This window comes from Diabrotica virgifera, chromosome 6 (genome assembly GCF_917563875.1).
Source record: "Diabrotica virgifera virgifera chromosome 6, PGI_DIABVI_V3a".
Taxonomy (NCBI): Eukaryota; Metazoa; Arthropoda; class Insecta; order Coleoptera; family Chrysomelidae; genus Diabrotica; species Diabrotica virgifera.
Window position 1 is genome coordinate 184,001,118 of NC_065448.1, and position 25,834 is coordinate 184,026,951.

Sequence of the window (25,834 nt, forward strand, 5' to 3'; positions counted from 1 at the left end):
GCACCAATTTAACATAACCGCCAGAAAATTTAACATGTTAATTCCCTCAAAAAAGACAAAATGCATGGTTATAACAGCAGATCCAGGTAAATTGGAGCTGGAAAATCAGATAATAGAACAAGTGATGGAGTTTAAACACCTAGGCATCACACTATCTAGCTACGGGAGGCTCGAAAACAGAAGTGTGAGATCAAGTGAATAGAGCAAACAGAGCCGCAGGTAGCCTGAATGAGACAATATGCACTCAAAAAAATTTAGTCCGTAATACTGATTAACAGTGATTACTGAATACTATTTCGTTGTCACAACAATTTAATTTGTTGTTTCAACGAACTTTTAGACATTGATGAATGTATTTGGTTATTGTTACAATGATTGAATAATAATTGTGAGAATAACTAGAGTACATTAATCAATAACACTCAATTTATTCAGCCAATAACTTAGTTTCGTATATTTAATAAATACTGTTAATTCTGGCAGCAACTCACATTCTTGATTTCGTAGATGGCAAGCAATTACCTTGGTTTATCGTGACAACGTACAGAGTTCATTAAAACAGTGTACAAATGTTGTTAATATAGAGTAATATATGATTATTGAATAGATGTAAATTGATTGTTGTGACAACGAATGCATTAATTATTCTACTACTGCATTTAATACCGACAACCAATGCGGTCATTGTGACAATAATCGTAGTTGTTGAGACAATAAATGTTTTGCTTGACCATTTGAAAGTTAACGGCTTTTCCTTATCGTGATACCCCTAGCTTATCTGTGTTACCGAGGTGCCGAATAATAATTGCATTTCGTTTGCAAGTGTAGTCCGTAGTAGAAGGAAGTTTCTGTGTGTCTATTATCGTGAAATTTCGGTCGAATTATTTTTAAATGTGTTCATTTTTTTCGAATCCTGAGAAAACTAATTATTATTTTTGAAAATTTAAATGCAAAATAAAATATTGCAGTATTATGGAGGGTCTGAAGTCCCTGATAACCTCTATAATGATTATTTTATTAAGTCACAGGGGTGAAAAAGAGAAAATTTAGTATGATTTCTAATTTCAAATAGGCATACCATTTAACAGAAACTATTTGTTTATTCTAAGGGACTTTCTGCCTTCGGTAATAATGTAATATTTTATTCTGAAATTGTTCAAAAATATTTATTAGTTTTCTCAGAATTCCAAAAAACAATGAATGCGTTTAAAAAGAATTCGATCGAAATTTTGCACCTGGGCTCTCAAAAAGGATTAAAGTGTTATACATTTTTGGAATCACTATTTCAAACGCTTTTAAATAAGCTGTCACATGACGTACTTTCCCATTAAAAAAAATCAAAGTTACGCCGCGCCTGTCACCTGAAGAGGGATCGTGTAAAGCTCGAAACATTGATGTTATAATATACTTTGATTATTTTAAAAATCGACCTGTCCGAGCGTCTTGCTTATGTGCTAAAAATAAACAAGTTAATAAGGGGGCGGGGGGAGTGTAACACTTATTCCAGTACACTGTATAAGTGAAATCATATGAAAAATCACACAGTGTAAAGTCCTTTAGGTTAAGGACAAAAAAGGGGGATTTAAAAAATTATTATTAATCAATTAATATGATACATTGGGCTATTCAATTGCATTCAGTAATTATTAATATAAAATACGTTCATAGTAGGAATGAACGAAACTGATTTTAAGAATGAATAGAATTGATTGTAAAAAAAAACGTATTTATTGTGGGAATGAACGGAATTAATTGTAACAATAAACGGAAATAATTGTAGAAATAAACGAAATACGTTAGGAGAAATAACACTGTTATTGACACAACGAATAGTCTTCGTCGGTCAATTAGCGACGTTGTTGTTTCAATAAATAGTGTTCGTTGACTCAGTGAACAGAGTTCGTAATATTAATAAATAGTGTTCGTTGACTCAGTGAATAGAGTTCGTAATACCAATAAAGTGATATTATGGTATACATAATGAATGTTCATCCCTTCAATAAACGTAATACATTGGCTCAACGAACGAAAATAATTAATTGATGAACATCGTTTTTTGTCGCAATAAAACCAAGGATTGGACAAATTTCAAGTATTGCGTTTGTTGTCTGAATTAGCATTTTTATTGATATTACGTACCTTTTTCGTTGAGTGTGGAGAAATAAAAATATCGGAAAAGAAATTAAAGGCAGAATTTACAAAACAGTCATCAGATCAATAATGACATATGCGGCAGAAACACGACCCGACACAGAGAGGACAAGAAAATTGCTCGAAATAGCGGAAATGAAAACCCTTCGAAAAATCGATGGAAGACTCTATGGGACAGAGTGAAACACAGATATACGACGAACATACAGATATACAAGATGCAAGGTGGATGACATTAATAACAGGATAATAAAGAGAAGAATAGAATGGAATGACCACATAAGCCGAATGACAACAAATAGGGTAGTCAGGACAGCGAGAGACGGTTCCCCAATAGGAAGACGATCAGTGTTAAGACCACGAAAACGATAGAACGACAACTCACTAGACGCACATTGAAAAAGCAGACAGAGCCATGTCTATACAAAAAGAAGAAGAAAAAGAAGTACTCTATATTTTAACATAAACTTGATTAAAAAGCTAAATTTCAAATTTTGTCACTTACCTTTTGCGATTAAACTTTGAAATTTAGGAATCTTCACCGTTTACTTTAAAAAAATGCATAACTTTTATTATAATAAGGCTGACAGATTGAAACTGGTCCCATTGTCTTCAGAAAGGTGAGAATTATATACCTACTATAAAAATTTTAGAAAAAAATATTAAAATGGAACAGAGTTGTAGCGAGTTAAAGACAAAAAACGTAATTCATTTCATTTTTTTTTCTTTTCATTTTTCATTTTTAGGGTAATCGCGAATTTGTCAATGTTTCCCCACATAAGATTCAAAATAAACCTCATTTTCTTTTTCAGCACCATTAAAAATATAAAGTATGACCAAAATTAGCCATTCACCACACAGTGGTCAGCATCTCGATAAATAAGCGTTTTTTTGGGGGAGTGCCACATATTTTGACTTGAAATTTTCCAGAAAACTTCTTCATGACTTATGTTTAAAAATTAACAACTTCTCTCTTAATTTTTTTAAACATTTCGAACAAATTTCATTTTTATCTACATACATCAGTGATGACGCAGTAAAATTTTAAAAAGGAAATATTTACAGCGACCTTAAGATACAGCGAGTTAAATTTAAAAATTATCAAAATGTATTTTTTGCATTATTGCTTAAAATTTGATTTTTGAACATGTTCCACCAATTTTAGATAAAAATAAACGTATTCGGATTCACCGACCTCGAAAATATAAAGAATAACTAAAATTTGCCACTCACCTATCATGGTCGTTTTTTCGATTTCTAAGCCTCAAATTAGGGGTGTGCCGTTCGCCTACAAATACTCCACAGATGGGCGTATCATTTTGAAGAACTGCTTAATGGAAATCGTGAAGATGAGATGGAGGCTCCCATGATTCCCTAGTGAATTTCAATGATTATTTCATTCATAGGAGGTTCTGACCAATAGAAAGCTACAGAAATCTAAATTAAACTGATAATTTTTGATAATTTCCCGACGTCAGATGCCCTTCGTTGCTACGAAAAAATACATTCAGTAACATTAATGACAATTAATGTTTTAAAAATTATAAAATGATGACTTTCAACCGTCAAAAATGTATAACAACTGTGTGTTTAATTGTACTAATTTGTATTTAAATAAATAAATTACAATAAAATTTTGGTTTTGAACAGTTTTATTCATGAAATAATCGCAACAAATTGCACTCGACCTCTGAAATTAATATAGAATTTTTGCTCTCGTGACACTTTGACATAATTTCACTCGCCTTCGGCTCGTGAAATTAAAACTGTCAAAGTCTCACCCGAGAAAAATTCAATAAATTCAGAGCTCTTGTGCAATTACTACTGAAAATTTTTTGCTCAATTAGAAATCCAATGAAATCAATAAATTGGTGGTCATCTGATTGAATACAACCAATAAAACCAACATTATACTGAAAACAGATCCCATGGGCTGTTTTCACTCAATCATGTAGCTATGGATACCTACATTTCGTTTCATTTCGATTTTGACATTTCAAATATTCAATATTTCAAAATGTCACGATTTGGTTGTAATACTGATGAGAATATTAATCAAATTATCGAATCAAATATACCAAAGAATACTGTTTACAGTAAAAAATTTGTATGGAAAGCGTTTATGGACTTTTGCAATGATAGAAAATATGAATTAGATGGAAATCGGACGGTGGAAGAATTGAAAAAAGAAGAAAAAACATCATAATAAAATTATTAACAGCATCGGTAGTGGAAATACATCTTCATCAGTTATAGAAACTAACATGTCTGGATCTTCATTAAATTTTTCTAATTGTTCCTTTGTTAATTGCACATTTAAATAAATTGTTTCTGCTCTGTATTTTTTTTTCATAACCAGTAAAAAATTTTCTATCCGAATAACCCTCGAATATTGATAAATGCTCAAAAAATTTTTAACAACTTTCTCAAGCTTGTTGCTTACAGGCAACAGACTTCCGCCTACGGCGTCGGTCTGTTTCCAAGCAACAAGATTTCGAAATCTGTTATAAATTTTTTTCGAACAATTATCAATGTCCTTGGGTTATTACTACTGATAATCGCCCTACCGAACTTTTTTAAACACAGCCGCAACACCCTTTTAATAGTTATTTATGATATAAGTACAGTGGAACCCCGATAAGTCGGCCCCCGATAACCCGGAACTCCGGCTAACCCGGACCGATTTTTATCAGACAAAAATTTCAACAATAAAGATGTATTGCTGTTACAAAATCTCGTGAACCTAATTCATTCATTTGGTAACGTCAATATACGAACGAAACGGTTGAATCCGACATTACTGAAAATATCAGGGTGCAGATGGGACCCTGTCGCGCAATTCGCAGCAAATAAAATAGTCGTATGTTTTTGGCTTCATTTTATTTCGGTTATACATACGCATTTTCAAGGTTAACGAGGTTTTGTACCAACTTTATGTAATATAATATTTGAGAGATAATGGGTACTGGTGTAATTTGAACTACATATACCATTACAAAGACCATTAATATTCTTTTTTTAACAATGGTCTTAGTCATCACTGTTATTAAATAACATAACATCAGAGACGGTATTGTGTTTAGTAAAGTCGTATTGTTCGCTTCCAATCGTTCGTAAATCTATTCAGATTTTGTGTGCGTGTTTTTGTCTATAAGGGCAACAAAACGTAAAAATGTTGTAGTGACAATGGAAAAGAAACTAGAAGCATTAAGTAGAATTGGTAAAGGTGAATCTTGCAGCATTATATGGTGTCGGTACATCTACAGTATCGGATTGGAAGAAAAATAAAACTAAAATCGAAAATTTTTTTTTCAAAATGATAACAAAAGACAGTTTGGACAATCGGTGCAAAGCTAATAAAGCTAAGAATGAGACTCTTGACGACGCTTTGTATGTGTGGTTTTGTGTGGAATGCGAACGTGGTTTACCAGTGTCTGTGTGACAATTATAACGGAGTTTATCTGTAAGCATACCATATTTTATTAATTTTTACCATTTTCTCCGGCTAACCCGGATTTTCGATAACCCCGATAGGCCGCGGTCCCGATTAATCCGAGTTAACGGGGTTCCACTGTATTAAAAGTACAATTTTAAGGCACGCATGTGAAAGTTTCAAACGTCACATCGTTGTTTTTTTATACTTTTAAGCACTTTCAGTTATTTTCGGCCCATGGTGTTTAATTTTCGTTTACAATAATTTCCTTTCTTAATTTTCACTTTTATTCCTACGATTCTATATTTTCTTATTTCTATCTCCTATAAATGCTCTGACTAGTTTCTAAAGTCCCCTCGTATTCTACTCAGTGACTATATCTGCTTCGGCGCTGTCACATGGCGTTGAAAGCCCCACCAAAAAGAGAGCCTTCTTCTAGGATGAGTACTCGATACAAATTATTTTCCAATTCTTTCTCCATAGAGAAAATACATACCTAATATACTAAGTTAGAATTATTTCGTGGCCAGGTCCTCTTGCCAACCTGGGTAAGTAATAAAGAATATTTCTACTTTTTCTTTGTACCTTATGAGGCAATTCACATGAGTGCCTTAAAAATGTACTTTTTAACACGTATATCATACAATATTTTTTCTACAAATGTTATAAATTTATAAAATACAATATTTTTGTTAATTGCTGAAACCATGAAACTTATGACCCGTAAAAGGTAGAACTGGTTGTCTACACTCTAGGGGAATGTCTAAAAATTCTTAGCGAAAATATTATACCGTTCCATAAACTTGTTTTTTTCTACAAAAGTGTTAAAAATGCAATATTACAGTTTAAATTAAATTTTAAAAAACGTTTTAAACCACCTTTTTTAAATTGCGCAAGTTGTAGTATTAATATTAATGTTAATAAATGAAATATAAACATTTTGACGTTTCAGAATTAAACAATTCACTTTTAACTGCAGTCCCTTAAAAATTTTAAAGTACTAGTGCCTTAAAGTAGCATTTTTAACGCTCCTATGGAGTGCTAAAAATTGCATTTATCCACTCTATGTCATATCATATTATGTATAAGTTTTTAGTTTGTGAAAACTGTCATTATAGATAGCAATGCGTGAAGGGTTTCAAGTGTGCGTAAAGTAACAATGTATTTTAAATAGGATTTACTTTTTCGCACACTTTCAACGGGTTTTTTGGCACATTTTTTTTTGTTTTATGGCATAGACTTGGCTGTCAATTAGCCAGTCACAACTTTTTGTTTTCTATTCATACATAAAGAAGGCAATGAGGTCCTCAGAATTCCATAGCAAACTCTTCCACAGCTCCCCACTCAGTTCAAAAGCTGCAGCTGGCCGCTATGGACTGTCCAAGCTGCTCACCACATTTTTCCATTATACATCTTCTTTTTCTTCTTTTTTCATATGTACATAATATATCAAATTATCAGGATTAAAAGTTTAGAGGTTAATTTTAGTTTCACAGATAAATTTCATTAATCAATCATTAAACAATCATTCATTAAACAATCCTATATATTTTTGCTATTCAGAGACAACAGATGGGATACATTGAAAGGTGGAAAAACATTACATTTTATTAAATCTTCGATTAAAATATAGGTGTATGGAATATGAAATGTATTTTGTTGAGTAATATAATCAAATATCCTTAGCTTTGGCGTTGTCATGGTGATGACAATATGAGCAATAAATTACAACAAAACTTTTGACAGTTTTGTGGTTTTGAAAGTAGTTAGGATTTTTAAATGTCAAAGTTCTAAAAATTGTAGAATAGAAATGAATTCCAATGACGAAGAGTTACAGTTTTTTTATTTGTTTATCGTAGATAAAATATTGTATGAAACTGTGCGTGAAGTAATTTTTGCGAATTTACGCGATGTATAGCACTCGCTTCGTTGTCGCTCGTGCTCTAAAAATCGCGTGCGTTGGCAAAAAGCATACTTTACAAACTGTTTCATAAAAAACTATTTTAACACGGTTGTAGAAAAAGCATATTATGCATTTAACAACTGAAATTTAGTCATTTGGGCATACTGTATCCACTTTAGAAAAAGGGAGACATGATTGTGTGTGATAACTATAGAGGTATCACTCTACTTAATATAGCATATAAAGTACTTTAAATTGTATTGTTTAAAATATTGCTACCCTACGCCGAACGAATAGTGGCAGCTAAGTGCAGCTTCCGACCTAATAAACCAATAACGGACCAAATCTTTACAGTGAGGCTTGAAAAAATCGTAGAATTCGGCGTCGACACCTACCACATATAAACTTCTTCTGGTTATAGTGGAAGTCCAAATATAGCTCTACCGTATTCTTCTAACTTGATTTAAATTCACATGAGCTGCAAGCATGGTCACATACCAGAACTATCTTTCAAGACCTTTCCATTGCGAAAATGGACTAAGACATGGTTATGAGTTATCGTGTCTTTATTTACCCTTGCTCTAGGAAAGGTAATAATATTGTTATGATCTGCTTTCTATTACTTTTATATTAATTAGTATTTATTTGATTAATTATTTAATTGTCGCAAATCATACATAAAAAACATTAAGAGAAAAATCTCAGGGTGCCTTTTGTCATAAAAAATGTAATCAAATTATCTTAGGTTACACTTATCCTTTCTTGTGGCTTCAGTATCTCTTAGTTGATCCTTATCGGAATAAAATAGGAAAAGGAAATAAATAGAAATATCATAAATAAGCACATACAAATATCTTTATTATCAAAAGCAATGCTGTGTAAATTTATCAATTAAATCCTGTGGGCATAACTGTCCAAAAGAAACTTTTACCATATAAATTAAACTAATTCAAACAAATATTTATCTCTTTGTTCTTGATACCATTAATAAAACAAGCTAAACAAACAAATTTGGTATTCGCAAATTTAATTATACTTCCTATTAACTTTTTGAAATATTGGAACCTTAAATTCATACGCTTTTACGTAAAAAAATGAACTTCTGATTATAAAGAAAATCTATCACATAGGTTATTGACTGACCTTTTTGATTCACACACAATGATGTCTCCTCTTGGCCCAAACAGCTCCTCCTTGTTGATTATGTTAGGCTACCAATCAAAAGCCCCCTCCGTTCTCAGCAAAAATCCAGCAGCATACCAGGAACTATTTCTCCAAAACACCAGCCAGGCTTCCTTTGACCAGGACTCGTTTAATAAACTCCAAATCTCTTTCCTCTCTTTCTCTCACCAATAATCTCCTGAGACCCAAGTATCTTTTTTACTTGGTGTCACAAATAATTTTAATAACGATAATTCTTGTAACTTACTCTCTTGGACTTTACAGAATCAAAGAGGTATTTCTTCTCGATTTGATTTGTCTCTTGTTCCACTTTTCACCTACTCTGACTATCAATACAACCACTACTACTTGCTTCTGAACTACTCACGAAAACTTTTGACTGCTCCTCTCGGATGCCGGTAACACAATGATTTTTTTTGTCCGAACTGTCTCAACATTCAAACCCCTCTTTCCCTATTTTAAGTTGCCAAGCCAATCAGAAACATTTCTCTCTCCACCTTACTCTTTTTCATTCGAAAAACCCAGTCATTCTTTCAAACAATATTTCTACTCAACTAATCACTTTTCGGAAATTATTTAAATATTCCTGTCCTTAAACAAACAGATTTAAAATTCCAAATCTCTTTACCATTAGTTTTTCTAAAAACTAATAATTACAGCTACCTGTGGATTCTACCTTTCACGTATCAAAACAAATGTCTTTAATTCTTCATGGAAAAACTCATTAAGGAGAAACCACCTTGCGTGAAAGCTAACTTCTAATAAATAATTACTAATCAAATAAAAATGTATACCATTTTTATTCAGTTGCAATGCGAAGGCAAAACAATCTTACTTTTCAATTAGAATACGGAGTGCAGTCCAGTCCTTTGAATCGCGATTTTCGGCACTTATTGGAGCCTTCATCGGGAAGAACGTAGGCACTGTTCTCCATATTTTAACTGATTCCTATCGAGAGGTTTTCCCACCCATTGCAAATGAAGTGATGAGAGTAGGTGGCTAGCGCCATCTGGCATTGAAAGACGAAGTAGTTTTACAAATTACAAATCAATATACAGGGTGTATCGAATTTATGTGCCCGCGTTATATTAAAAAAATTAAATTTTTATTCTATCTTTGATTGATAAATTGATACACAATAATATATTATCTCAAATGGCAATATACATATTTAAGAAACCGGTGTGAGTTGTCGAATATGCAGAGGATATCGACATCCTAACTAGATCCACAGAGTCTCTGACTGATGTATTTTGGTCGTTAAGGGCATCTGCACAAAAAACGGGACGAAATGTAAATGCCCAAATGTTCGAGTATAATATAATGTCTTGTACTAGCTCAACAACCAGACATCTTCTTCTTCTTTAAGTGTCTTCTCCCAATCGAAGATTGGATATAACCATCACTATCGTTACTCTCGCAATCGCTGCTCTGAAGGGTTCTATTGAACTGAAATGTAAACTAGTTACAGTGGAACCTCTATAACTCGGATTAATCGGGACCGCGGCCGATCCGGGTTATCGAAAATCCGGGTTAGCCGGAGAATATAGTAAAAATTAATAAAATACGGTATACTTACAAATAAACTCCGTTAGAATTGAAATAACATGAAATATAATATATAAATATGCACAGTACCTACACACACATCTAAATTACTAAAAACACGCAAACACAAACGTAAGCAAACGGAAACGAACAATATACAAGACTGTACTACACACAATTACAGTCACAATCGATGTGATGTTATTTAAGAACAGTGAAAACTAAAGACCATTGTTTGAAAAAGATTTTTTTTTAAATAGTCTTTTAGTCTTTTTAAACAATGCTGTTTGAAATATATAAAGGAACACTACAGACAGGTGTCTGTTGTTTCTGCCGGCGCGGCGTGTGCCATGAGTCATTTTTACTATCGTATAGTTCAAATTACACAAATACACATTATCTCTCAAATATTATATTACATACATTTTTATTGCTGAAATGTTTATCTGATAATTAACTATGTGTTTTGATGGGAAATAAGCCACAATTAAATTGAAAAATAATTTTATTAACATTTCGACGTCCAAATCGGGTGTCGTTGTCAAAATACAAAATACTGAAAATCAAAATGTTTATCTGATGAAAATCGGTCCGGGTTAGCCGGACTTCCGGGTTATCGATGGCCGACTTATCGGGGTTCCACTGTACTTCAATTTTTCATCCATGACCTTTTTCTGCGTCAATATACTCAGACACATAAAAGAATATTAATTAACGATTTAGACCTAAAGGGATTGGACACCTTTATGTACTAACCTGTTGAATTATAGATAAAAACGTCATCGAAGAAACTAAAAGAAGAATAGTGCTCGCCAATAAGTGTTACTATGGCTTGAGAAGACAGATGGCTTCAAAACTACACAGAAAAAGTGACTGTCTAAAAAACACTAATAAAACCAGTGCTAACATAATTGAAACGTGGTCATTTACAAAAAAGGAACAAGAACTGCTTAAAAGTTTCGAGCAAAAATACTAAGAGGAATATACGGAGGAATAAAATAGATTTGTGGGGCAGGCATTGCAACTTTGAGCTTTATAGAAGTTTAGGGAAAGCTGACGTTGTCAAATTCATTAAGGTAGCCCGCCTTAGATGAAGAGGACATATAATCAGGCGAGAAAAATTGGCAACAGTCAGAAAAGCTTTTGTGAGGGTGATTTAATTACTTTTATCTGATGCAAGGTCACTTAGTCTTACCACCCCTAGGATAAGTGGGTGTTTAATAATTTTTTGATAGGATTTTTTGGACATATAATCAGGCGAGAAAAATTTGCAACAGTCAGAAAAGATTTTGACCGAGGAGGGCCGATGGGACGACCCAGATGAAGACCGACCACTAGATCAGTGTCTGATCCTGCAATTTGGGGGGCGGCCATGGATCTTAAGGGTGATTTAATTACTTTTCTCTTATGCAAGGTCACTTAGTCTTACCACCCCTAGAAGAGTGGGTTTTCAATTATTTTTTGGATAGGCCTAAATTTTTTTTTTTGTTTGACGGCTCTCGGTTTTTCTGTTTTTAGGATTATTTAATTGAACTTATTTTCGTCTGGGGGTTCATGACCCCCATGACACACCGTTTGAATCCGCCACTGTACTAGATATCAGGAAAACCTAGAGGATAATTTAAAATCTATTGAAGTTAGAATAGAATAGAAATACGCTTTATTGTCGTTGAAAAAAGTTCCTTTGAAACAGATGTTATTGCATAGCAAACTGAGGATAGTTTACAGATCGATATGAAAGGACCATTATTTAAGGTTGCTATCTAAAAAAATACCAAGAAATTTGTACTGAATCAACTGAACTGATCTGGCTGTTATTGAGAGGTAAGGGTTGAAGAGCTCCTTTATTGGATAATGCTACTGTTTTATCTACATTAAAAGAGAGTAAATTAGAATCAGACCAGGTTTTTATTTTGAGTAGATCAGAAGTTATAGTAGCATGAAAAGTTGCAATATTTGAGTTGCTCCCAGTAATACTGGTATCATCAGCACAAAGGAAAATTTTTCCATCGATTTTTAAACTAGTGGTGTCATTGATAGAGATAATTAAAAGTAGAGGACCCAATACTGAACCTTGTAGTATCCCACATAAAATGTTTTTGAGACTAGAGTCTGTATCATTTGCTCTAACCAGTTGTTTCCTATTATCCAAGTAAAATTGAAACCAATTCAAAGAATTACCTCGATCTCCGTAGAAATTTAGTTTTTTTTATCAAAATATTGTAATTTACACATTTAAAAGCTGTGGCATACTCACAATAAACAATGGCAGTGTGAAGATTATTGTTCAGTGCTTGATAAACCTCATGTAGTACAGAAAACATGGCATCAGTGGTACATTTATTATTCAAGAAGCCCAACTGATTTTGTGATAAAATATTGTTTTCAACTAGAAAGGTCTTTAGTCGGTTTTTTATAAGTCTCTCAATCATTTTGGAGAGTAGCGGTAGTAATTCAATAGGTCTATAATTGCAGGCATTAGATTATTCACCACTATATTATTATGAAGAATAATAATTATGGCTCTCTTTAGGTATTCTGGAAATTGACCTTTCTCAAAAGAATCGGTAATTAGTGAGATGAGGACTTCTAACACATCGTCTGGGAGATTTGAGAAAATTTTTATGGATAGTCCATCAGTACTACAGGCAGATTTTCTTTTGATACTATTGATCGTTTGGATCAGTTCAGATTTATCAACTGGTCTTAAAAAGAATCAATTTGATACCTTTCTTGAATTCAATTGGGTTGTGTGAGTTATTTCGAAGATCGTTTATTATTAGAGTATATCGTTAGTTAGAGCATGGAGAAGAGTTGACAGGGGTGAATCGAGAATTGTTCTGAAAAAGGCTTTGTATAAAGATAGTTTTAAGCCGTGTGTAGGACCTAGTGTATCCACGTTATGGAGAAATTTCTAAGAAAGGGTACAATATAAATATTTAAAAAAATTCTAAGCGCAAAGGAAAATACTTTTCTCGCAAGTTTAGTATCGGAAGAACCACCAGAACAATCCACAAATTACACCACCAAGACCGTTTTACGAACGCATTAAAGGATTACCGTATTGCATAAATCAAAACACCTTAGCATCCATAAAAGAATATCAGACGCCCCCTGGACAGTTTCTTTACCAACAGTAGACCTCGCCTTACTTAATTCTACCAAACATTCACACACATCTGCTGAGATCAGGGTTCAATATCATACAAATTTTCTCAAATATTCTTCTTATAAATTTTTCTTTACTGATGCCTCCAAAAGTTGCAACGGAATAGCTGCTGCCACTGTATCAGAAAACGTAATCAGGAAACGTGCCACTAGATTAACTTATGGCGGCAGTATATATACCGCAGAAATTCAAGCAATACTTGACGCAATAAATCATTGTAAAAATACAAATGAAAAACAAATACTATTATTATCAGATTCACAAATTCTTTACAGGCCATCAAACATGTTTATCCTACCCACATCAATCTGTTTCTAATTAAAGACGCGTTACATTAGCTCCAATTTTCTGGGAAAACCATCTCATTTATGTGGGTCCTATCCTATGCAGGAATAACTGGTAATGAGTTGGCAGACAAAATAGCGTTCGAAGCGATAAACAATGTGAATATTCTGACTACAGAAGGCATACCAATTTCAGATACTAAACCTTTATTCAACACTCATGTTAACAAATTCTGGCAAGAAATATGGAATCAAACAAACATAAATCTTAAAACGATTAAACCAGACGTATCTTTAAAAAATCTTCCTATACCACCAAAAAGAAAAGACCAGGTAATTATCAGCAGACTCCGGCTTGGACACACACGACTTACCCACTGCTACATAATCTCCAAGGAACCGCCACCAATGTGCCAAATATGTCAAACACCTCTCAAAGTTAACCATATAATAATAGAATGTCCAGAGTACACTTCAGCGAAGGCGATATTCAAGATACCCAACAGCCTGAAAGAAGCACTGGTTACAAAATTCAACGAACTTCTGTATTTTTTTAAATCATTGTAAACCGTATAACAAATTATGATTCATTTTTTTTGCAAACTGTAAATAATTACCATATTTTTGTCATTCGTATATTCTAAAAATATATCTTTTTCTCTATTTTTCTCTATTTTTAAACGCTTTTAAGCGACAGTTTGCGTCAAATTTTTAGACGTTAATTTGAGTGCCTTTTCTCCAATGCAAATGAATGAAAATTTGCAGACATATGCATTTGCAGGAACAATACACGAATAACCAATAAAAAATTTTTTTATGTTTATTAATTATTTAAATAAAAAAAAACAATTTTAATGGAAAATGCTTAAATTCTGTTTAAATGTTTTTAAAATGTAAAAACTTGAAACGTTTACGTGTTGTAGCTAATGATATGAACTATACATAATTTCACTTTTTACGTTAATTGTTTACGTTATGCTTCATAAATAAACAAAAAAGTTTCAAATTTTTGCCGATTCCGACTACTTTTCATGTTAGTATATCATATGTTTTATACATATTTTAAGAAACATGACGATATATTTTAATGTTTGAAAAGTGTAAGACTAAAAAGTAAAATATAAAAAAATATGAAAAAAAAAAATTTTAAAAACGCTTTTTTTAGGTACGAGTGACTAAAATTAAAAATATTATAAAAAAAATCAACTAAAAAGCAAAAAATAAAGAAAATTGAAAAAATCTAACACATTCGTTAAAAAAAAGCGTGGGGCCAAAACCGTTTATTCGATGAAGACGCGCCACGCTTTTCTTTAACGAATGTGTTAGATTTTTTAAATTTTTTTATTTTTTGCTCTTTAGTTGATTTTTTTTATAATATTTTTAATTTTAGTCACTCGTAACTAAAGAAAAGCGTTTCTTAAATTTCTTTTTTTTTTTCATATTTTTTGTATTATAAATCTACCGCTAATAACGCGAGTGGTTGATGCGGATAAATAAAATAAAAGAAATATTTTAAAAGATCAGTCGACAGCATATAATATATAGGTATGTATATAGAATGAGAATAAACTTATATATGTGCATTTGTATCCTCTTTGCCTCCGCACATACAACAGACGTCCGTCGCTCCACCAAAACTAAAGGTAGTATGTGCACATATAATGCATCATTAACCTTATTTTGATGTATAATATAAAGGCAAAGAAAGAGGGGTAAACATTTATTAACCTAATTTTATACAGTTATTTTATTTGTGTAGTTCGTGTTTGCCTCCATACACTGAACGTACTCTATGGCCTCATTTGCATATTTTATATGATGTTGCAAGTGCGGGCCCAACTCTGTAGATGTTGCCAAATTTATCGTTTAATTATCGCGATTGCGACATATGATTCATACTTATACTTAACTTTTTCGTATTTCTAGTTTGGAATTTATATGCACCCCCTCTTTTAGTCTTTCTGCCTTTTTATTAGGTACTGTACAGTTCTTCGGTTTCTCTTTATAATCTTCGCAACTTTTTGTTGTATTTTACCTTCTCTGTTATTTTTTAATGGTATTGGTATTGATAAAAATTATTAATGCGTAATCGCTTTCGCCCGGTGGTTTCCCGAGTTGTACGACCTTTTTTCGGTGATTAGCGAGCTAATCGAGTGACTAAAATTAAAAATCTTATAAAAAAATCAACTAAAAAGCAAAAAATAAACAAAAATTGAAAAAATCTAACACATTCGTTAAAGATAAGCGTGGGGCGAAAACTGTTTATTCGATGAACACGCTCCACGCTTTTCTTTGACGAATGTGTTAGATTTTTTCAATTTTTGTTTATTTTTTGCTTTTTAGTTGATTTTTTATAGGATTTTTAATTTTAGTCACTCGTAACTAAAGAAAAGCGTTTCTTAAAAAATTTTCTTTTCATATTTTTTATTTTTTAACTTATATATTATTGTTCAACTTATACAGTGGCTCACGGTAAATATGGTCATTCGTTTGAAATATGTTTATTGCAAAAAATATTACATTATTATACAGGGTGAGTCACCACTAACGGGACAGAAGATTACAGCGAAATGGTAAAAGATTTGAGAAAAATTTAAATTGAATAGTTTGTAAGTTGATAAAATCTACATTTTAAAATTATTTTGGAATATGCAGGGTGCGCAAATAAATGGCGGCGTATCAAAGTTATATTTTTTCTTATGGAACACCCTGTATTTTATTGCATTTTTAATTATCCGCAAAAAATAAGGTATAGTTTCATAAGGTTTCCCTATACCTATGTTCAGAGTGTTCTGAGTTATGTTGACTTTTCTTAAAATGTGAAGTTTAAAAAAAGGCTTATTCTCAAGTTATTTAAGAAATTATCAAAACATTACTTTTACATCTAAATAGTTGGATAATGGTTGAATGTATTCCATGATTAATTATTATACATTTGTCTACAGGGTGTTCAAAATTTACAGTTTCATTATTGGAGTATTCAATGTGTCATATGATTCTTATTTTAAATGGAACACCATGTATATTAATAAATAATTATACTAAACAAATTTACCTCTTTCGAATGGTATATGGATGTCCTATACCTAGGTGTCATAGTTTTTGCGTAATTTACAATTATTTAAATTCTTAATCTGTAAATCGATTTTCAAACAAAAAATGTAGTTAATTAATGTCATTGTATGACATTGTCAGTTTATGACAGTCTGTTTTGGTAATTATCAAAACTATAAACATCCGTGTATGAAATTCAATTTTTTTTTTACTTAAAAATGGCTTTGGCAGGGCCAATTACATTCAAATTTAATTGTTCCTAAAAATGAATAATCACGCTATCTATGAAAGAGTAGACATGCTACTTTTCGTTTGGGAATATTTTTAAAATTGTCTCTTAGGTTCTAAAGTTTACGCTTAAAAGTATCCTGATAGAAGACACACAAAAAGGACGTTTTTAAGAGATTTCTCGATAGATTCTGTGCTAATGGTAATGTTGCATAGATACGAAAAGTTAAATAAAAATAAACCATTTATTTTTGATGACGTTAACGAACTTAATGTACTGCTTTCTGTTACGGAAAACCCAAATACTAGTACGAGAAAAATTTCGGGTCGATTGGAAATCAGTCAAACGAGTGTATGTACAATATATAAGAAAAACCACTATCATCCGTATAAAACTCAACTACAACAGCATTAGACAGAACAGGAACGTTTAACTTTTCGTTTATAGACTTTAGAATTTGGAGAAGATCCTGATTTTTTTAAGAATTTATTGTGTACAGACGAATCTACCTACTTTTCATAATAATTGTCTAGTTAATAGACATAGCTTTCACTTTATTATGATACAGGAAACAAACATTTTACTGTTGATCGCCAACACCGATGAAGTGTTAATGTTTGGGGCAGTATTCTGAGCGAGTACGTTATCGGCCCATATTTTGTTGACGAAAATCTGAATGGAGCAACTTTTTTAAATTTCTTAAAATAAGTTTTTTGGATCCTTCTTAAAACCTTCCACTTAGCGTGCGAACAAACATGTGGCTCCAATTGGACGGAGCTGCTGCTTATTTCTGACGTTATGTTAAGAACAACCTTAACATGAAATTTAGAAATAAATGGATAGATAGATTCGGTCCATATATTTGGCCACCTAGGTCACCAGGATTGACCAAGTTGAATTTTTTTAAATGGGGTTATATTAAAAATATTGTAAATGCTACACTTCCTACCCTACTACCTCAGATGATATTTTTATGAAATTAAGAATTTCGAACGTTTTTGCTTCTATGGCACCAGCTATATAAATAATGTAAACAAATCATTTAAAATCGCTTGTTGTATAAACATTTTGAATGTGTACCTATTACATAAGCGAATAATATCCATGGTGTTCTGTAACTGTAAATTTTGAACACCCTGTAAATAAATGTGTAATAATCAATCATGGGATGCATTAATTATAAGATTATTACCAGACCGTATTGTCATAAAATGATAATGTCATACAATGACATTAATTAACTTCATCTTTTGTTTTAAAATCGATTTACAGATAAAGAATTTAAATATTTGTAAATTACGCAAAAACTATGACACTTAGGTATAGAACATCCATATACCATTCGAAAGAGGTAAATTTGTTTAGTATAATTGTTTATTAATATACATGGTGTTCCATTTAAAATAAGCATCATATGACACATTGAATAGTCCAATAATGGAACTGTAAATTTTGAACACCCTGTAGACAAATGTGTAATAATTAATCATGGAATACATTTAACCAATATCAAACTATTAAGATGTAAAAGTAGTATTTTTATAATTTCTTAAATAACTTAAGAATAAGCCTTCTTTTAAAACTTTACATTTTAAGAAAAGTCAGCATAACTCAGAACACTCTGTACATAGGTATAGGGAAGCCTTATGGAACTATACCTTATTTTTTGCGGACAATTAAAAAATGCAATAAAATACAGGGTGTTCCATAAGAAAAAATATAACTTTGATACGCCGCCATTTATTGGCGCACCCTGTATATTCCAAAATAATTTTAAAATGTAGCTTTTATCAACTTACAAACTATTAATTTAAAAATTTTTTCAAATCTTTTACCATTTCGCTGTAATCTTCCGTCCCGTTAGTGGTGACTCACCCTGTATACAGTGCGCTGGAATAAGTGTTACCCCCCCTTATTAACTTATTTATTTTTAGCACATAAGCAAAACGCTTGGACAGGTCGATTTTTAAAATAAGCATAGTATACTATAGCATCAGTGTTTCGAACTTTACGCGACTCCTCTTCAGGTGATCGGCATAACTTCGAGTTTTTTAAATGGGCAAGTACATTATGTGACACGTCATTTAAAAGCATTTGAAATACTGATTACAAAAATATATAATACTTTAATCCTATTTGAGAGCGTAGGCGCAAAATTTCGGTCGAATTATTTTCAATTGCATTCATTTTTTTCGAATCCTGAGAAAACTAATAAGTCTTTTTTTAAAATATCGAGGGTTTCCCTAAGAACTTCTGTAATGTTTATTTTAATAATTCACAGGGGTGAAAAGAAGAGAAAATTTTGTCTGATTTTTAATTTCAAATATATTATTCAAAAAAACTGTTTAGTCTAAGGGACTTTCAGCCCTCCGTAATAATTCTGCGTTTGATCTTTTCAAAAATACTTAATAGTTTCCTCAGAATTCGAAAAAAATAAATGAGTTTAAATAGAATTTGATCGAAATTTTGCGCCTACGCTCTCAAACAGGAGTAACGTATACAATTTTGTAATCAGCATTTCAAAAGCTTTTAAATGATGTATCACATGATGTTCTTTCCTATTTAGAAAAGTCAAAGTTATGCCTGTCACTTGAAGAGGGATCGCGTAAAGTTCGAAACATTGATGCTATAATATACTATGATTACTTTAAAAATCGACCTGTTCGAGCGTTTTGCTTATATGCTAAAAATAAATAAGTTAATAAGGGTGTAACACTTATTCCAGCGCACTGTATATAAAAAATTAAAATTTAAATTAATAAACTCAATGTGGTAATACAACTTTTAACATAAAATATGTAAATAATATTAAATAAATTAAACAAAAGTCTTCCAACCACAGCAATTTTTAAAAAATTGTGTATTTGTTAATACTAATGCTCACAATAAAAATCGTCAATCTCCACTTTATTATAATATTAACACATAATATAATATAATAATATTATATTACCACAATAAAACAGTAGTTCCTTTGAGCTACGACAGTTTTAAGCCTGTTTGGATCAATTATTGATTTCACTAATTTGTTTCAATATTTAGGATTAATTTTACTTCATTCTTCTAGAAGAGCATTTTTATATTAATGTCTTATATTTTATATTAATATCTTCTATATATCTTCTATCTTTTATCTTTTATATTAATATATGTATCTTCTATCTTTTATATTAATATTTTATATTAATATCTTCTTTTATTATTATTATTGTGAATATCATGTTAACGGATCTGAACTCAATAAGGAAAACTAAATTAGGAAATAAATTATTAATTGCATTTAAGTCAGATGATTTTGTCGGTGTTTGAATTACCTACGCTAAATTATATAATAGCCATTGTTTAACAATTTGTGCGGAATGCTTTGAATTGTTATCAATGTAGAAGACAAAACTATCTATAATACCTAACTTCTAGACGCTTTTATTTAAATTTGTTTTCAATATAATATTATGGTAAAATTTGCTCTCGTCAAGAAAGAGCACATGTTTCAATTTTTGCATTTTAATTTTTCCGTTATTTTGACTAATGTAAGGTTACTTCCGAGCTTATTATACCTACCATGAAAGTATTCTTTCGTAATATCCGTCGGATGTTTTCAGGATGAACAATCTTGTTTCAGCACGTTTGTACTTCAATAGTACGCTTTAGTGCATTAATTCTTGTATCATTTTTTATTTTTTAGAGAAATCCATCGTTCCTTGCTGATAGTTAACTTTTTCGTGTTTCTATTTTTTTTATTATGTACTGCACTGTTGTTCGGCTTCTATTACTTCTAAACATTCACGTTTAATGATGACGTCTACACTATTTGCTGTTATAATAAAGCACTTTTACTTACTAACTACAAAACAAATACATACATGAAATAGTATCGACTGAGCCTCTTTTGCTTAGGGGAATTCCCCGATATCCCGATTATGACGATGTTTGTTAGTATTAGAATTAACAAATACTCTAATTTTTAAAATTTGGTGTAGTTGAGATTACTTTTTGTTTAATTCCTTTTCATATTATTTACATTAAAAGCTGTGTTTCAGTATCGAGTTTGATTAACATCAAAATAAAGGAATAAGAATAACGACAGTGTTAATAAAACATAAAACAATTGTATGGTACGTTTAGTACAAGAAAAGTATGACTCATAATAATTACATCACTATTAAGTGCTATTACTATTGAAGGCCATGTACGCGAAAAGAAAGTTAAATTTTGTCCTTTTAGACTTTCTAATTTAAATCACGGGCCCTATTTTATAAATAGATAAAGATAGATACCTACTTAGGATCTGATAAATTTAAGATTACCCCGAAATTATACGAATTTAGTCAAATGCAAACTTGCATAAAATTTTCTATTAAGGTGAGAAAATACAAATATTAGCGTTGTCTTATATCTAGCTATTCATAATCATTGTGTATCAGGTTCCGACTACATTATGCGATTAAATGATTGCGATGTTGCCACTACTAAGAGGCGAAGTGAACCGGTGGACATAGCGTATATATCGGAGGCGCCCACTACCTTCGGCTAACGACAGAGTATACGCGTGTAACAAGCTGCGCCTCTGACGCCAGATACGGCGAACTAAAATGTATATCGATAGACGTTAATGACTCGATTTTACCTCTACTTAAAAAATTGGCAAACGCCTTATACAGACGTGTTAACAAATAAATGCACAAGAAACATGACTGTACGTGTTCGCCTCCGATTTCGGAGGCGAACTCGTAAAATCGGAGGCACACTCGAACTAAGGATGTAGCAATCGGAGGTGTATGGGTAGCAAATGCACATATATATATATATATATATATATATATATATATAAGTTTAATAATGTCTATTATGTTTTTTAATAGATTATAACATAGTTTAGTTGGTAATGGTCAAACATTTCGGCTATTTTTCTAAATTTCATTTTTATATACTTTTATATATTTTTTTCTCATTTATATTACAAAGAAAATTTTATTGGCCCTATTAATTTCCCTCTTCTAAAGTTCTAAAATAATTAGCCTCGTGTTTCTATTGGAATTTTGGGGAACAACCGATCAGAGATTTTAACACAATACGCTTCACGAATCTTTGTAAAACTTTGAGAAGCAAAATGGCCATAACAAGAGTAAACTTTCGTGGTTTCTGTTAGGGTACGTGAAACTCACTACCTATTCACAAAGCCGAAAGCTGAATTTAAACTATCTCTTTTCCTGTGAATACTTTTCTCCAAATTTCTCAACTGTTACCCACACACAGAAAAATACATAGAGATGGTATTTGGCACCGCATATATCAAAGGTTTGAACAAAATGCCTTACATATTTAGAGCCATTGAGCTCCAACATATAATTGGGAAGGAACTTTGTTATAAAACGAAAAATGTATTGTAATTTAAAAATACAAAATGAATTTTAAGTGACTAAAATTTATATTTCTATATATAATACACTCACAGGCACAAAATCAGGCACCCATTGAATTTTTGATAAAAATGTCGAAATTTTGGTACAGTTCATTTTTTTTTTGAATTTTGTCGACTATTTTGGTATTCGCTGATAGAGTGTTTTAAGACTTGTTTTGTACAAAAAATGCGTACGAAAGGGTTATATTTAAGGAAAAATATCTGTATGTAAATGTAAAGAAAATTTTTATTTAAAGAAAAAAACTTACAAATTGATACAAAAAAAAATAAAATAAAACAAATTGGTACCTAATAAGTTATCTTCAAAAACAAAATAAAACTAACAAGGAAAACTGCACAAATTATTTCTTGATTTCACTGATACTTCGTATTACATCCACGAACACATTATGACGTTCATTCTTCTGGGCATACTAATTAAGTTTAAATACACACAGAAAATACATAGAGATGGTATTTGGCACCGCATTTATCAAAGGTTTGGACAAAATGCATTACATATTTAGAGCCATTGAGCTCCAAAATATAATTCTGGCGGGCCTTTGTAATAATTACATATAATTTGTAATAATATACAAATATACAAGATTAATCGTATATAAGTAAAATTTATATAATAAAAATGTATACCATTTTTATTCAGTTGCAATGCGAGGCCAAAAATGTCTCAATTTTTACTTAGATTAGAGAGCGCAACCAGCACTCTTATCGACGATTTCACCTCTTGTTAGAGGCTCTTCAGAGAATGCATTTGCTTTTCTCAGATTTGCAGAGAAAAGCAACCTAGCAACCTTCAAATATATTTGTTTTTACAAAAACATATTAAAAAAAAGCAAAAAAAACATAACTTTTTTCACGAGGATATAGGTATAGGCATTACTTCGTAGGAAAAAAAGTTATGTAAGTTTTTTATTATTTTTTGTTTTTTATTGTATTTTTTTATTTTGTATAAGCTTTGTCCACAAATTGGTAAAATTTTATGACAATAAAGCATACCTTACTTACTATATTTTTTCTTAAAAATGACGTTTAGTAGAAGTCTCCAGCAATTTTAAGCCATTTCCCTTGTTATATCGCAAACATTGTTCTGTAACTATTTTCTACGCAGCTTTAGGAATATTATGCCATAGTACATTTAAAAAGAATAAAAGTCAATCACGTTTAAAATGGTCTATTGCAAATAGATGTTTAACTATTTTTAAGCAAGATATGGTTTTCAAAGTTTTATATTTTTAATGATTTTTGATATATTTTACGATTATTTTTAAATTTTTCATTATAACTTTTTTTCTTGAACATTTAGGTATATACGTTGTGCAATGAAAAAGAAAGCTTATTTTCTTTACTTTAAAATGGTGTTTTGTAAAAAATTCTAGATCAATTTTCAAACAAGGTAAGCTTTTTCAAAATGTGACACTTACATACGCAATATGTCCCACTAAGTTAGAACCATATGGAAAACTTTTTTATTATGTATTAACTTTATGAAAAAAAACTTATTCTTTATAAAATGCTCTGCATAGTCTGAAACCTAAGATGCAATCATCAGATATCAAATTTTATCAATAGTATACGAGGTATGTAAAAAAATATGAATTTTGCTCAAGAGTAAAGTACTTTTATATTTCACAATATTGAAAAGTGTTATTAAAAAAAGTTATTTGGAATTATTAATTATGTTATAATTATGCCTTTATATTCTTTTAGTTTAAAAAAATAAAAAAAAAATATCAAAAATCTTTAAAAGTATAAAATTTTGAAAAACCATAACTAGCTTAAAAATAATCGTACGACCTTACAGAATAGACCATTTTAAAGGTAACTGATTTCTCTTCTTAATTAATGTCTCATTTATTATACCTAGTAATCCTTAAAAAGTTACAGAACAATGTTTGTGAAATAAAGGGAAAATGGCCCAAAAATGCTGTGAGTGGCTAAATTTGAATAATTATATTTCGGGAACTATAAACCACAGAGACTTCTACTAAACGCCATTTTAAAGATGAAGGATGGTAATTATGGGACAAATAACAAAATTGCTTCCTTTCGTGTTTTTTGCTGTTTTTTTATAAATTTTTGTAAAAATAAATATATTTTACTTAAAAAGGTGATGTTTTGATTGTAAATTTAACTTGGAACAATTTTTCTGTAGATTTTTTTGTAGCAGTAGTGCATAGAACTCACCCTAATGGACGCTATGCCTATGGACTTATTCACCCCTTTCTCAAAAACGCCACCCTTGAAATGGTAGCACTCCTCGGTTTTTTCATATTTAGATGTCAGTTGACCATAAGAAAAAATAAAACCCCGTTAACGTTGTAGTTCCTTATAGCTCTGTTATTTTGAACATAATCAATCGCCTACCCTTGCATTTTCTGGAGTGTTTTATCAGTTTGTTATTGAGCGTTGAAGTGAGAGTTGTTCAATAAATGTTTTTTGCAAAAATAAAAGTGAGAAATAAATTTAGTGCAATGTGTGTTTATAAGACTAATTCAATCATTTTCTATTTAGGTATTTTACTTTTGGGATGTTTGTGATTTTTTTTTGTAGTAAACGTTATCTTTGTTCAGATTAGATTGTAAGACTGACTGCTCGTTTTTTTTTATTATTTTTCGCCTTACATTATATTAAAGTCATACAATAAAAAATAACGATTTATTTTGCTATTCTAACAAATTTTTGATATATTTAACCTCTAAAGCTGTTTTTTATATATACGGCATTAGGTACCGCAGTGTGTCCACTCATGTAACTTTAGAAGACGAGGCTACCGGATGGTAAAATCCAATGTTCAAACCAGCTCCCGCCAGCCATCTTACTCTTGGAAGTTTGAACATTTAATTTAGGCGAAAACAATGTTTATTTCTGAAATAAACATCTTTTTCTGATTTCTGACAGTAGTCTTAATACTTTCCCGCACGAGATTGCCGTTTACCCGAACGACGCGATAGCGCAGTTCGGGCAAGCAGGCGAGTGCGGGGAAGACACTTTCCGCATGAGTTAGGAACAATATTTTTTCTAGGGCCATACGTTTGGAAAAAAGCCGCAAAAAATAGTCATATCAATTTTTATTTAGGAGTGAAAATACACAAATTAATTCTTTGACAAGGTTGTCAAAACCAAACTTTCAATATAATGGGTTACCGCGACGACGGCATTGGTTTCCATGACGACGATTTAAAACCATTTTAATTGCCTACTGATTTGACTTTTAAATATTTAGTCAAAATAATTTTATTTCATCAAATTATTGCGTTAATTTCATTAAAACATGAACACAATAAGACACATTTGAAATAAATTAGTAAATAATATCTAAATATTAGTTTATTGCATGTATTATAGGATAATATAATGCCATATTAGAAGGTATTCTACTTTCCCGCACGCCGTGCGGGAAAATTTACTTTCACGCACGCCGTGCGGGAATGTGCAATTTTCGGAAACGAAATGCGTGCG